Raw genomic sequence first — 12,677 nt, forward strand, 5'->3', positions numbered from 1 at the left:
CGGCCCTGCCTCCACCCCCAACTCTGGGCCCTGGCCAGGCCGGCGCGCGCTCCCGGGCGGCAGGGCCTGCGTGGCAGCCGGGGCGGCGCGCGCCCGCTTAGGGGGCGGGAGCCGAGCAGGAGGCGCGGGCCCGGGTGGGGGCGTCGGGAGCGCGCGGCGAAGTTGTGTCCGGGACTCGCTGCCGCGGACTCGGAGCGGGGCTGCGGGACTCGCCGCCGGCCGCCCGGGACTCGCCGCCGCGCCTCCAGCCGCAGGTAAGGGGCAGCCCGGGGCTCGCCCCAACGTCCGCTGCTCCTGAGGGGTCACCCTGGCCCCGCGCGGCGGGGCCCTCCCGGGAGGCAACAAGTGTGGGCGGGTGGGTGTGTGGTGTGTGTGCTCTGCTGTGCGCGTGGGGGGTGTGTGTGTATGGGGTGCTCTGCTGGGGGTCTGTGCTCGGTGTGTGGGGTGCTCTGCTCTGTGTGTGTGTGTGTGTGCGCGCGTGGTGTGATCTGTGTGTGGGGGTGTGTGTGGTATGTTGTGTGCGTATGGGATGTGTGTGCGTGGTGTGCTCTGCTGTGCGTGGGGGTGTGCGCCGTGTGTGCTCTGCTCTGCTCTGTGTAGGGTGTGTGTCTGCGTGGGCTGTGCTCTGTGTGTGTGTGTTGTGCTCTGCTCTGTGTGTGTGTGTGTGTGGGGGGGGTGCACTGAGCCCCTGGGACCAGGCACGGGGGCTGGCCACTGTCCTGCCTGGGCCGGGCAAAGGCTCGTGACACATAGGCTGGCCTGCAGGGGCCTGGGGAAGGCCGGTGGTAGGGGGCATGTGGACTGGCCACTGTCCTGCAGGGCCTTTTGGGAAGGCTCGTGGACTTGCTGCTGTTCTGCAGGGGCTGGGGGAAGGTCCATGTCGCAAGAGAACAGGACTTGCTGGTCTCTCCTTTTGGGACATATGTCTCCATTCTGTCACTTTTTTTTCCCCGAAGGTATTTAGTGGCCAGGTTAGGGACCAGCTTGGGTGTAATGCTCAGGAACAGTATTCTGGAGTTTTTCCTGCTGCCTAAGCTTGCCTGCCTGCCTGCCTTCCTTCCTTCCCTTAGATGGTGTCTTTCTGTAGCATCCAGGCAGGTATTTGTGGTATCATTAGGAGAAAAGGACTAGAGTCCTAGAGTTAGACATGGAAAAGTCCTATGAGGACCTATTACTTTTTCCTACCCTCTACAGAGCTAGTGCAGGGTTGTTTCCTAATGTATATTTTTGTGCTTTGTTCATTCTAAATGTTCCAGGCAAATAGGGCTTTCACCACATCCTCTGGGAGACTAGTCCATAACAGACTAGATTGGACAGTGGTTCTCAACCAGAGGTCTGGGGCACCCTGGGGGATCACAAGCAGGTTTCAGGGGGTCTGCCCAATAAGGACAGTGTTAGACTCATTGGGGCCCAGGGCAGAAAGCAGAACCCCACCACAGGGTCTGAAGCCCAGGGCTCTGAACCTCATAATTCGGTGTTGAAGCCGAAGCCTGAGCAAGGTAGCTTCATGGGGACCCCCTGTGGTGTGGGTCCCCAGGCAACTGCCCTGTTTGCTACCCCTTAATGCAGGCCCCGGCTTTTATATGCAGAAAAACAGTTGCTGTGGCACAGGTGGGCCGTGGAGTTTTTATAGCATGTTGAGGGGGCCTCAGAAAGAAAAAGGTTGACACCCCTTGGACTAGAACTCACTGTCAAGAATAGCATCATAGTGTCACAGAGTAATGTGCTAGTGGACTGGGAGCATGTGGACATCAGTCTTAATGTAGGGGAAAGAAACAACGTAAATATGAGAGGCAGAGAGAGAGGAGGAGGAGATAAGTGATCTTTGAAGAAATTTGAGAAGTGTTGAGCGATAATGCCACGGCTCCCTTTGGCCATGTGACTTTCCCCGTTTACTGCAACTCTTGATTTTGGGACTAACCCATATCTGGACAAATCTGAGAAAAGAGTTGAAATGACCCCAAAATGCAATATTCCCCCCCTCTTGGATGGAGGTTTGTTGATCTATAAGTGCTGTTAGGAAAGGTGTTAGTAGGCAACGTTGCTTCTGGAGTTAAGCAAGGTTAAAATTACTCTAAAAATAGGGCTATTTGTGTGGTTTTATGTGGGTTGGTGTCAGGTTGCACTTTTTTTTTTTTAACATTAGAGATGGTGGTGCTGCCAGATACATATGCCTTAGCCAGCGGTTCCAACATATTTCTATTCTGATCTGGAAAAGAGAAATCACCTCATGGAATAGGTCCTCTACTTTCCCCTGAAACAGTGGTTCTCAACCAGTGGTACGTGTACCCCTGGGAAGTGCTCAGAGGTCTTCTGGGAGTACATCAACTCATTTAGATATTTGCCTAGGTTTACAACAGGCTACATAAAAAGCACTAGTGAAGTCAGTACAAACTAAAATTTCATAGACAATGATTTGTTTATACTGCTCTGTATACTATACACTGAAATGTAAGCACAATATTTATATTTCAGTTGATTTTTTTATAATTATATGGTGGTAATGAGAAAGTAAGCAATTTTTCAGTAACTGTCCAGTGAGACTTCAGTATTTTTATGTCTGATTTTGTAAGTTTTTAAGTGAGGTGAAACTTGAGGGTACACAAAACAAATCAGACTCTTGCAAGGGGTACAGTAGTATGGAAAGGTTAAGACCCACTTCTCTAAAATCCTTTATCTTCTCTACTGCCTTCTCTTCTGTGGGCTTGTGGGCCATGAATAGAGCTCTGAAATCACTGGTTAGTCTATGGACTCTAGTCTGAGAACTTCTCTACCTCCAGACATGTTCCATTTGGGGACTTGTCTGTTTGTTGTTTTTTAACATTCTGCTGAACATTTTAAGAGAGAAGAGCCCTAACTAGTCTTAGAGTGCTTTATTTTCTGTTATTCTTAAATGATGTGTAGTACTCGGCTCTATGAGCTAAGAGGTGAAAACATTATCTAAAAGTTGTATCTGGAATAAAATCAGTACATTTGTAGTTGGAATATTTGATTTGGACTGAACAGTGAAATACCATTTTCTTTAACATGTTCTTCAATCCAAAGTGTGATTTGCACTATTTTAGAAAGATGAACAGCTTTCTTAAACAACTCCATCTGTCTGTGTATTTTTATCAATGAGAGTTCTACGGTATTTCACAGAATAAATAATCTGATAGGAAATACTATGATAATTGAAAGTTTGGTGATGCAAATTCCTTATATGAACTTCTTCCTGTCCTCCGACTGTCTCCTTTTAATATTTTATGAAGCAGTACAAGGAAACATTTAATGTATGTGACATTTACACTGTGTTGATATTTTGACATATTTCTTGACACTGAATCAAACGTTTATTGTCAGAATAATTTTATTCCTGTGGATTTTCTGTCTGAAAACCAAGTTATTTTTGGTTTGTGGAACTTGTTTTAGGCTAGGGCTGCTGTACTATTTCCTATGGCTTACATTTTAAAAATAGTGGGGGATGGGTGGGGGAAGCCTTCACTGTAATGGAAGAGAAGTGTTGCCAGTGAGAAGTGAGATTTCAAAATGCAAAGAGGAACTCATTAGTACAAAATCAACATTTTTTCCTGTTTTAATAATCGCAGTTATGGGTACTAACATGCAAAAACAGTCATCCTCCTCCATCTCCATGAAAGAAATATAATTCAACTAAGGAGAAGAATTCCAGGAAAAGAATGTCACAATGACTTGATTGTGAGTTTTGTTCTGGTTATGGTGTTCTAAACTGTTCAGTTTTTCATGAAAGTTTATGAAATTTCAGTTTTGTTTAGTTCTGTGAAAAGTGAGCAAAGTTAATAGCAATTCAAAACCCTTATGCCCATGTCTGCCCTGGAAATTGGGTTTATTTATAACATGTGCTTTCCCCCTCCTGCCTGACAGTCACTGTTCAGGTGTATCACACTTTGTACTGAATACTTTTGGCCTAAATTGTCTTTTCTAATCGCTCCCCATAAAGGAGGAAGAGCAGCAGTAGCAAATGATCTGAAACTTATGTTTGTAATTTACCTAAGTGCTTTTTGGTTTTATTCAGAGATTATTGATGTCTTGAAAGGAAGAAAAACGAGAAGTAATAATGGCACCTTAGAGATTAACAAATTTATTTGAGCATAAACTTTTGTGGGCTAAAACCCACTTCATTGGATGTATTTTCCACTGCATGCATCCGATGAAGTGGATTTTAGCCCACAAAAGCTTATGCTCAAATAAATTTGTTAGTCTCTAAGGTGCCACAAGTACTCCTTGTTCTTTTTGCTGATACAGACTAACACGGCTACCACTGTGAAACCTGTTTAAATGGAAAATATTTCTTGCACTGTGTGGTCTATTCACATAAATTACGTAGTACGATATAGTACTCTGAGCAACGGACTAAGAGCCAGAACCTCCTGATTCTGACTTTTCCTTCAACCTCCCCACCTCAATTTCCTCATCTGTAAAATGTGAATAATCTTCACAGTACATCTTGGAGCTGAAATAATTAGGTGATACATACAGAACTTTGAAGATGGGAGGAGCCATAAGTGCTAAATATCTTTCACATCAAGGCACTGAAAAATTGACTTCAACAAGCAAACAGAAAAAAATCAGACAATGCAAACTAGAACAGTCAGTAGGGTAAATAGGGTAAGAAGTGAAAAATACAAACATCTTCAATTTTTGTTTAAAGCAAGAAAAGTCATCAGTGTGCATCTTGGATGGGATGAGGGAGTTGCATTACACAAGAAAAACACAAGCAAAAGCTGAACAATGAATTACAGAACTGTGGACATCAATGTAAGATCCAATACCGAGCAATGAAACAGTCTTTAGTTGGGGGACACAGCATCTCAGAAACCAGATTAGTCTTATAACTACATGTGTGATTTAAACATTTTCTAATTTACTGCTGTTAGATTTGCATGATGTGTAAGAGGCAGTTCATGGCTCTGACAGCTGTGAAACTTGGTTTCCTCTCTACCAGATCAGAAATCAGTGGAAGTTCATTACAGAAAACAGAGTGGCTTTTAATATTTAAACAAACTTTCCTTTTTGCATTGTGGCTTATCACTAGGAGGTTACTCAACATGTTAAGGTCAAGATAAAAATCATGTATTAACATATTCTTAACATCTTTAGAATTTTATATTGAGTTTCAGTACATTGATTGTACTTCAGAGAGAGAGAGGGGGGCATGATAGTGTGGTCTGAGCAGAGAATTAGGAGCCTCTAACTCAGGGGTAGGCAACCTATGGCACGGGTGCCGAAGGCGGCACACAAACTGAATTTCAGCGGCACTTACACTGCCCGGGTCCTGGCCACCGATCTGGGGGGCTCTGCATTTTAATTTAATTTTAAAAGAAGCTTCTTAAACATTTTAAAAACCTTATTTACTTTACATATAACATTATAGACTTAGAGAAAGAGACCTTCTAAAAACGTTAAAATGCATGACTGGCTTGTGAATCCTTACATTAGAGTGAATAAATGAAAACTTGGCACACCACTTCTGAAAGGTTGCCGACCCCTGCACTAACTTTGAAGTCCAGTTCTATTTCTGATACAGACTCCCCCTTTTGCCTTGGAAAATCATTTAACCAACCTTTGTCTGTTTTCTCCATGTATATATGGAAGAAAATAATTCAGCACTTGCTTATCTACCTAACAGGGTTGTTTTGTTTAAAAAAGAAAAAGTGCTTGTACAGCTCTTTGAAGATAAAGTTCTAAGTTTTTTCCCCCAAACATAGGAAATATATTTAATAGTAATAAACTCTATGGTACATAAGTCTTTCATGCCAATATACATTTCTAAAGTGGGATGGAAGTTTAATTGTGGGGTTAGGCATGAGCACCATTGTTAGCATGTGGATCATTTTGGGAGTAAAGTGGATGTCACTAGCAGCTTTCAGCTTGTAGCTGCCAGTCATCTGCACACCATGTGTGTCTGCTTGTGAAATACTTCCAGCTAATTCTGACAGCAAGTAACTTCATTCTGCTGCTTGGGATCTTAAAAGGCAGGCCTTCTGAAAAACTCACCTGTCTGCTGCATATATCAGGTGCTTCATAAGCTACAGGTTCCTATGGGACTAGTTTATTTAAAGACAGTAGCAAGGAATCTTAAAGAAACATTTTTGGGAATGCCCAGAGTGCCTATCCACTACTATCCATGTTTGATGGCATAAATGAACTAAAAATATTTAGATTTGTCAGAATCAAGTACTAGTATTGTGTCTGTTTGCCAGATTAGCTGAATTTTTTTAAGATCCAGTCGACCATTAGTTTAACTTCCTGACACTGTGTTTAGAGAGAAGTACTCTGGGCATGATCTAGCGAGCTGATGTCTGCTTTAATAAGATTCTTAATTTAAAATTTAAACAAGAAGTCAACATGGGGTAAACATCAGATTTCCTTTCTGTCTCTATGTGCAGCAAAATCAAACACTAAAGATTTATATTTTGCATAATGTTTATCCAAAGAACACCCAGATCATTTTATCTCTAGTATGAAGGGTGGAATCTACATTTCTGTTCAAGATTTCAAAAGGTTATGTGGTGTTAAACTGTGCAAAGCTCAGTTAATATATAGAGTGCATGGATTCTTTGGCTATGTCTACGCTACAGCTTAGGTTGGTATGGCTTATGTCGCTCACTGGTGTGAATCAATCCCTCCCTCCCCGCAGTGACATAAGTTACACCAACGTAAGCGCTGGTCTGGACATTGCTATGTCAGCGGTTGAGCCTTTGGATAGAGCATCTTCACAGACATGTTGCAGCAGGGCAGCATGTGTAGACAAGCCCGTTAATGTCCAAGTGAAACAGAAAAGTTTTTAAGGTCTCATCTGAAAGCTACTTTGGAGGGTATGATAAGAAGTTGCCCTTAAAAGATTAAGAGGCCTCCAATAGTCTTTGCTTCTGTAATTAGTCCCATTAAACTTTAACATGTTCTCTCCATACAGCCATTCTGTTTGCAAAGTTTATAGTACAAATTCACAATAATACTTAGCACATACCTACTGCTATTTACCAGTACAGGCCTGCACAACTTATAAAGTGGCGAGGGCCATATTACTCCAAAGAAAACAGCTGAGGGCTGAAAAAACCACCCCCAGCACTGCCCCCGCCCCAACACCACCCGGCCCTGTGGAAACAAACACCCCCCCGCCCCCGAAGTATAAAGCCTCGCCGCCACTGCCCGCCCGTTCGCCTGCTCGGCTTGTCATCCACCCATGAAATAAGGGGAGGGGAAAAGGGGACTGTTTGAAGGGATTTTCTGGGGTTATGAACTAAGGGGAGGTGAAAGGGGGGCAGTGTGAAGGGATTGAATGTGACTGTCCAACACACACACAGGAAGGCGGGGGAGGGGGGGCAGTGTGATGGGGCCGGGGAGGGGGAAGGTCCCTGGACCAGGGAGGGGGGCAGCAGTTGGGGCAGGGCAGGTGCAACACACACACACAGAGACACAGACACACCTCTCCCCCGGGGATCTCCTGGCTGCCCACAGACAGTTCAACACCCCCCCCCCCCAGTCACTACGGCGGCTGCCCTGGGACCAACCAGCACAGTAGCTGCCCCGCCCCCAACCGAAGGGGGGGTCTCGGCCCAGGCCCCCCCCCCAAGCTGCGGCTCGAGCCCATGCCTTGTGCCCGTCCCGTCGCTCAGCATTTACCAGCTCTGCCTCTTGCCCAGCGCTTCCTGCCTGAGCGGGCCCCGGAAGTGACGCATCCGCTGTATGCCAGGCGGGTGGGGGGAGACGGAGACACGTGCAGTTCTGGCTGTTAGGGCAGTTGGAGCGCTGAGCGTGCGTGCGGGGCTGTGAGGCGGGGGCCCCCCCCCCGGGGCAGGAGGCGAACCCAGCAGCCCCACCCTGCCACTTGCTTGTGGGCCACACTGTTCATACAAGTTCTAGAACAAGTTCTCAGAGGTTCCATTACAGACCCTTGTTATGAAAACAAATTAAGAAATAGTGAGATGAAAATACAATAAGTTTTGTAGATACTCATGTACCACTTGTCTTTAAACGCCACCAGCTTTCTTCAGGAAACATTCAGGCTGCAAAAGCTATATGGTTCTGCTGGGACTTTTTTGTTACACACCATGTGTATTCAGCCAGAACTGTGTTGGGAAGCTTGTAAGTTTGTCTCCCCTTAGTCCTTGAGCAATAATGAGCCATTGGGATGATGCATGGAGGAATAACCAACATGGGAATGTTTAGGTTGGACTTCAGCAAGGAATTACTAACAATACATTGTGGTAGTTTATGGAATGGTCTCTTCAAGGAAGATGAGATCACTATTGCAGGGTTGTTCAGAACCGGACTAGACAAGACATTAGAGCATTTTCTTTAGGGAGCCGTTGTTCACTGGCTGCGGCATGGGCTGGAAATGATCTAATAGGTCTTTTCCGTTTCTGAATTCTATAATTCAGGTTATATTTTGATATCTTTGGTGGTGGTGGTGGTGGTGGCCCAAATGATAAAGTTCCAGACAGTTTATTAATACATAACCTTTTGAAATCTTGAATACAAACGTAGATTAAAAACTGCTCTTAAAGCAAAGCTCTACTGTGGCAGATTCTAATCCCTACATTTAAATTATAGAGTAAATCAATATTTGTTTAAAAGTGCCTTAAATAAAACATTTATAATAAACAATAACTAAATAGGAAGCTTTTGTCTTGATTCTTCCGTAGTGTAGGAAATGAGGAATGAATATCCTACTTGAATGCATGGCAAAATAACTCTAAAAGCTGTAAGGCAAGATTTCTTTAAAAGAAAAACTAAACCAACACCTTCCTGATGTTAACTGTGGTTCAGAGATGGCAGTTTGTATAGATACAAATCTTTATGTGGCTGAACTGTTCTTTTTGTATCTTGGCTTATTTTTACATGTGAATTGTTTTGGATCAAATTAGGATTACTTTACATTCTAACCTGGGCTGAGTAGTTAAACAGCTGTACCTATAGTGCCACCGTTTTACATGTCTGAGAAATCTCTGGGGTTCAGTTTTGGTTTTTGAATACATTTTTTAATGTCCAAAATCAACTATTTTACATTTAAAAATATGAAAATCAATCTTTTAATGTCTAATAATGGACAGTATTTAACATAGCCCACTCCTTGCAATTAGAACTATCATGGCATAGCATAACTACATTAGAAATTGTATTTTAGTAAGTGGGACAGATGTTTTTAAAGTTATTTATGCAATGTTTACTTTGGTTTGGTGCTACTTTAAGTGTCTGGTATCATCATAGATTCCAGCCAGCGAGCAGCTGCCTATCACAGATGGGAGAGAAAAAAAAATTCTCCCTTGCTGCTTGTTTCCAAATAGGTTTTCATGCAAACCCAACAGTAATATAATGAAAGCATCTTAGTCAAATTCATATTTGCTATTATTTATTTAGGTAAGGCAGGCAACAGACCATTTCTAGGACAAACTATTGGCAAACTAAAATAAAAAGGTCGTACTTATTTACTTTGAAGAGTTACTGTCATTCAGATTAACCTTAAAGTGTCTGCAGATTTTTTTAGTACAGATCTGTCTGTATTTCAGTAAATTAGTCAAATCACATGTTAAATACTGAATAAAACCTAGAAACTTTGTAAAATTGTTGCCATATGCTTGGAAGTAAAATGTTTCTACCTTGCAAGGCAGAGTGCATTACTTAATACATCTTTGTTAAGAAAGTAGATTTAGAAATATAGATGGCTTTATTTAATATTTATTTTGACACACGGACACATTGCCCAGAGCTGTTTAGAAAAAGTAATTCTCATTTGAAATGCAACTGGTGTCTCTACAGTGACGTTATTACTGCATGTGTTTAATATTTTTTCTTTCCATGCTTTTGCAGCACTTACTGAATTATGTCTTATGATTTGGCTATGTTTTGCCCAAATGAAGATGATACTGTATTCTGGTTTTGTTTCTTATTTTATACAAGAAGGTCAGGTAGCCTGGAGAATTCTCAGGGAAATATGTAGCAAATCCTTCTTTATTAACAATGACCTGTGCAGTAGCAAGTAGAATGCAGACTTACGGGGAGCAGATATGAAAACTCAGTATGTTCATGATTTTTTAATTGAATCGCCTGCTCTGTTCAGCATTTTGAGATTGAATGTGAGAGCTCACAATTTAAAAAATGGATACATTATTTTATATTCATATTTTAAAAATTGAGTTAATGCACAGGACTGCATTAACTGAGTCTTAGATCATATGTTATAGTGATCTGATATGTTATTTTAATATTTGTGAATTAATACTACCTGACAATAGAAAACAGTGAAAATGTGAAAATAGTTGTCAGATACTTGAACTAAACAAATTCACCAGTGTCATGAAATGCAGAAATTGTAACATCTATTTTTAAAGGTTTAAATAATACTTGGCATATATGTCTACTTTCATCCAAGTTGGAGAGTTGATGTGTGTGCAAATGTGGACTGGAACCCAAGCAAGTTCACCCATAGCTGCTGCCTGTCACTGCCTGCCTCTGAGTCAGCAGCCTGCTCGTGGCTCAACCGGTGTAGGGTGACTCAAGTTCCAGTTTTCTTTCTTTCCATAGAGCCTACTGTCCTCCTTGTGACTAGAGAGTAACTCTGTTCATTGAGTTTGAAGCCATAAAATTGAAGGACGAGAGAGTACTCTGGCTAGACTCTGCAACCGATGATTCCTTTTTGGAATTTAAGCTAAAATATGGATTGTAACATCACAGAAAATTGGCATGGTTCATCAAAGAGGAAAACTGCCCTGCAGAGGATTTATAGAAAATTGGTTTTGTGCCCTCTTTTAGCTACTGAGAGTTTTTTCCCTTCTGCTTCCTCCCACCCAAAAATAATAATAAATACGACTTGTTTTTTATGTAGAATTATCAGGAATATCAAGTCCCTGGTTTTGCTGGAGGACTCTGGGAATCTCAGGATGTGTGTGTTTTGTGAGCTTTTAAAGGGATGAAACTGTAGAGTTTTTGACATTGTTTCTCCCAAGTGTTTATCAGGAATTGGACTAAAATGGTTGTTAAACTTTTGTTGGTGTTTGTTTTTAACAGTCTGACTAAAAATTCCTTCCCCTCTCCGCAGCTCTGCTTTCATTCTTTTGAATTGTGATAATTTCACTAGTTCTTCAGCCACCATAGAGTCTTCAAGGGGAAGTGAGGCTTACATTTCTAATGGAGAAAAGAAGAAGAAATGTTATTTGTAGCAATCTTTTAAGCTTTTTTATATAACATCAAGAGTCTGAAAATGAATAGCCTTATGTCTTTTCACCTGCAGGTCAGCTTTAATCAATTTGGAAAATCTAAATGGTGGCTTTGAGCTATTACGACATTAAGAACCAGTGCTGCCTTGTGCGGCAGGTTGTATATACTAAAGTCACTGCTTTGTAGTAAATATGTTCTCAGTGTTTTCATAATCATTGTACTTAGAGTAAGTGCTTCTTGGTGGGTATTACAAATCTGTTAATCTTTATAGTATTTATAGGGAAATTTTGAACTCACTACTTCACAGATCAGCTACTCAATTTATAGCATCTTGTCAGTCGTAAGAATGTTACCATCCAAGAGTAAACAGTTGGTACAAAAACAAGGAGGAGTCCGGTGGCACCTTAAAGACTAACAGATTTATTTGGGCATAAGCTTTCGTGGGTAAAAAACCCACTTTTTCTCCATGCATCTGAAGAAGTGGGTTTTTTTACCCATAAAAACTTATGCCCCAAATAAATCTGTTAGTCTCTAAGGTGCCACTGGACTTCTCGTTGTTTTTGTGGATACAGACTAACACGGCTACCCCTCTGACAGTTGGTACATTTATCTGCCTGTGTTTGCTTTAGTTTTTGGAACATTAGGGAAAGCTGTTGCTTATTTTGTAACTTCTTGAGTGAGATTTATTTTAGTCTCTGCTTTGTTCTTTAAGGGGGGCTTTTATGATTTTTATTAACTGTTTTTACCCTCAGAAAAGCAGGAAAAGGGGAAGGGCAAGGGCAAGAAAAACAGCAGCAATTATATCAACAATCTCTGAAAAAGACCATTAATCATGTCACAACTGTTTCAACTTTTGCCATGTATGCATCGATTACAAAGCTTGAAAGCAGAAAATGGGTGACTTCAGTATTTGTTATAGGAAATACTTCCCCTCACCCTTTTCATCAGGATAAATCTTATAATGCTTCTATATCCTTTAAAAAAAAAAAAAAGTTTGTCAGAACTCCGAAGGTTATCTTGTGGACACGTGTTCATCTTTGGGAAGGTTTGGATTTTAATAGTTATGTAAAGGAAAGGATTGTTTGTTTCTACAGATGTTCTGTTGGACTATTATTAAATAGTACTTTTTAATTAAAGTAAAAGCCCCTTCCAACTCTACAGGGTTTCAATATGCTTATTAAAAGAGGAGGTTAGAAACTGTGCCTAGACAGAGCTTTTTCTTAACGTTTCCAACCTTTGCTGTTTGCCACTGCTGGTGCCATGGTGGGAGTCCCAGTGGTAGGCAAGCTGCTGGCTGGCCATTTTTACTGCTGTCATCTTATTCTGCCCAGAGTGTCTCTGGGAGAAGTAAGGACAAGCAGAAGACATGTCACACAGCAGTGGCTGCCAGTATCCTGTCTACACTGGTGTGTCCACTGTTGCTATCTGTAGTGGAAGTACAATGGTAGGAAATTTTCAGAAAAGCAGAGTGTAGACAAGGCCAGAGAGGCTAAATACTT

General features: G+C 41.9%; 1 protein-coding gene across 8 annotated transcripts in view; it reads left to right on the top strand.

Moving 5' to 3' along the window:
• Positions 1–12,677, top strand: part of NEK6 (NIMA related kinase 6) — a 248,128-nt gene that overhangs the window by 144,426 nt on the left and 91,025 nt on the right. Inside the window, exon 1 of one of the 8 annotated variants that reach the window (XM_039506268.1) lies at positions 114–254. The exons of the other annotated variants lie outside the window; for them this stretch is intronic. The gene's annotated coding sequence lies outside the window, so the exon portion shown is untranslated. Of the gene's footprint in view, positions 1–113; positions 255–12,677 lie in introns of those variants that run through there. 8 annotated transcript variants of the gene reach the window in all.

Source organism: Mauremys reevesii, linkage group 19 (assembly GCF_016161935.1).
Source record: "Mauremys reevesii isolate NIE-2019 linkage group 19, ASM1616193v1, whole genome shotgun sequence".
In the NCBI taxonomy this organism is placed as follows: domain Eukaryota; kingdom Metazoa; phylum Chordata; order Testudines; family Geoemydidae; genus Mauremys; species Mauremys reevesii.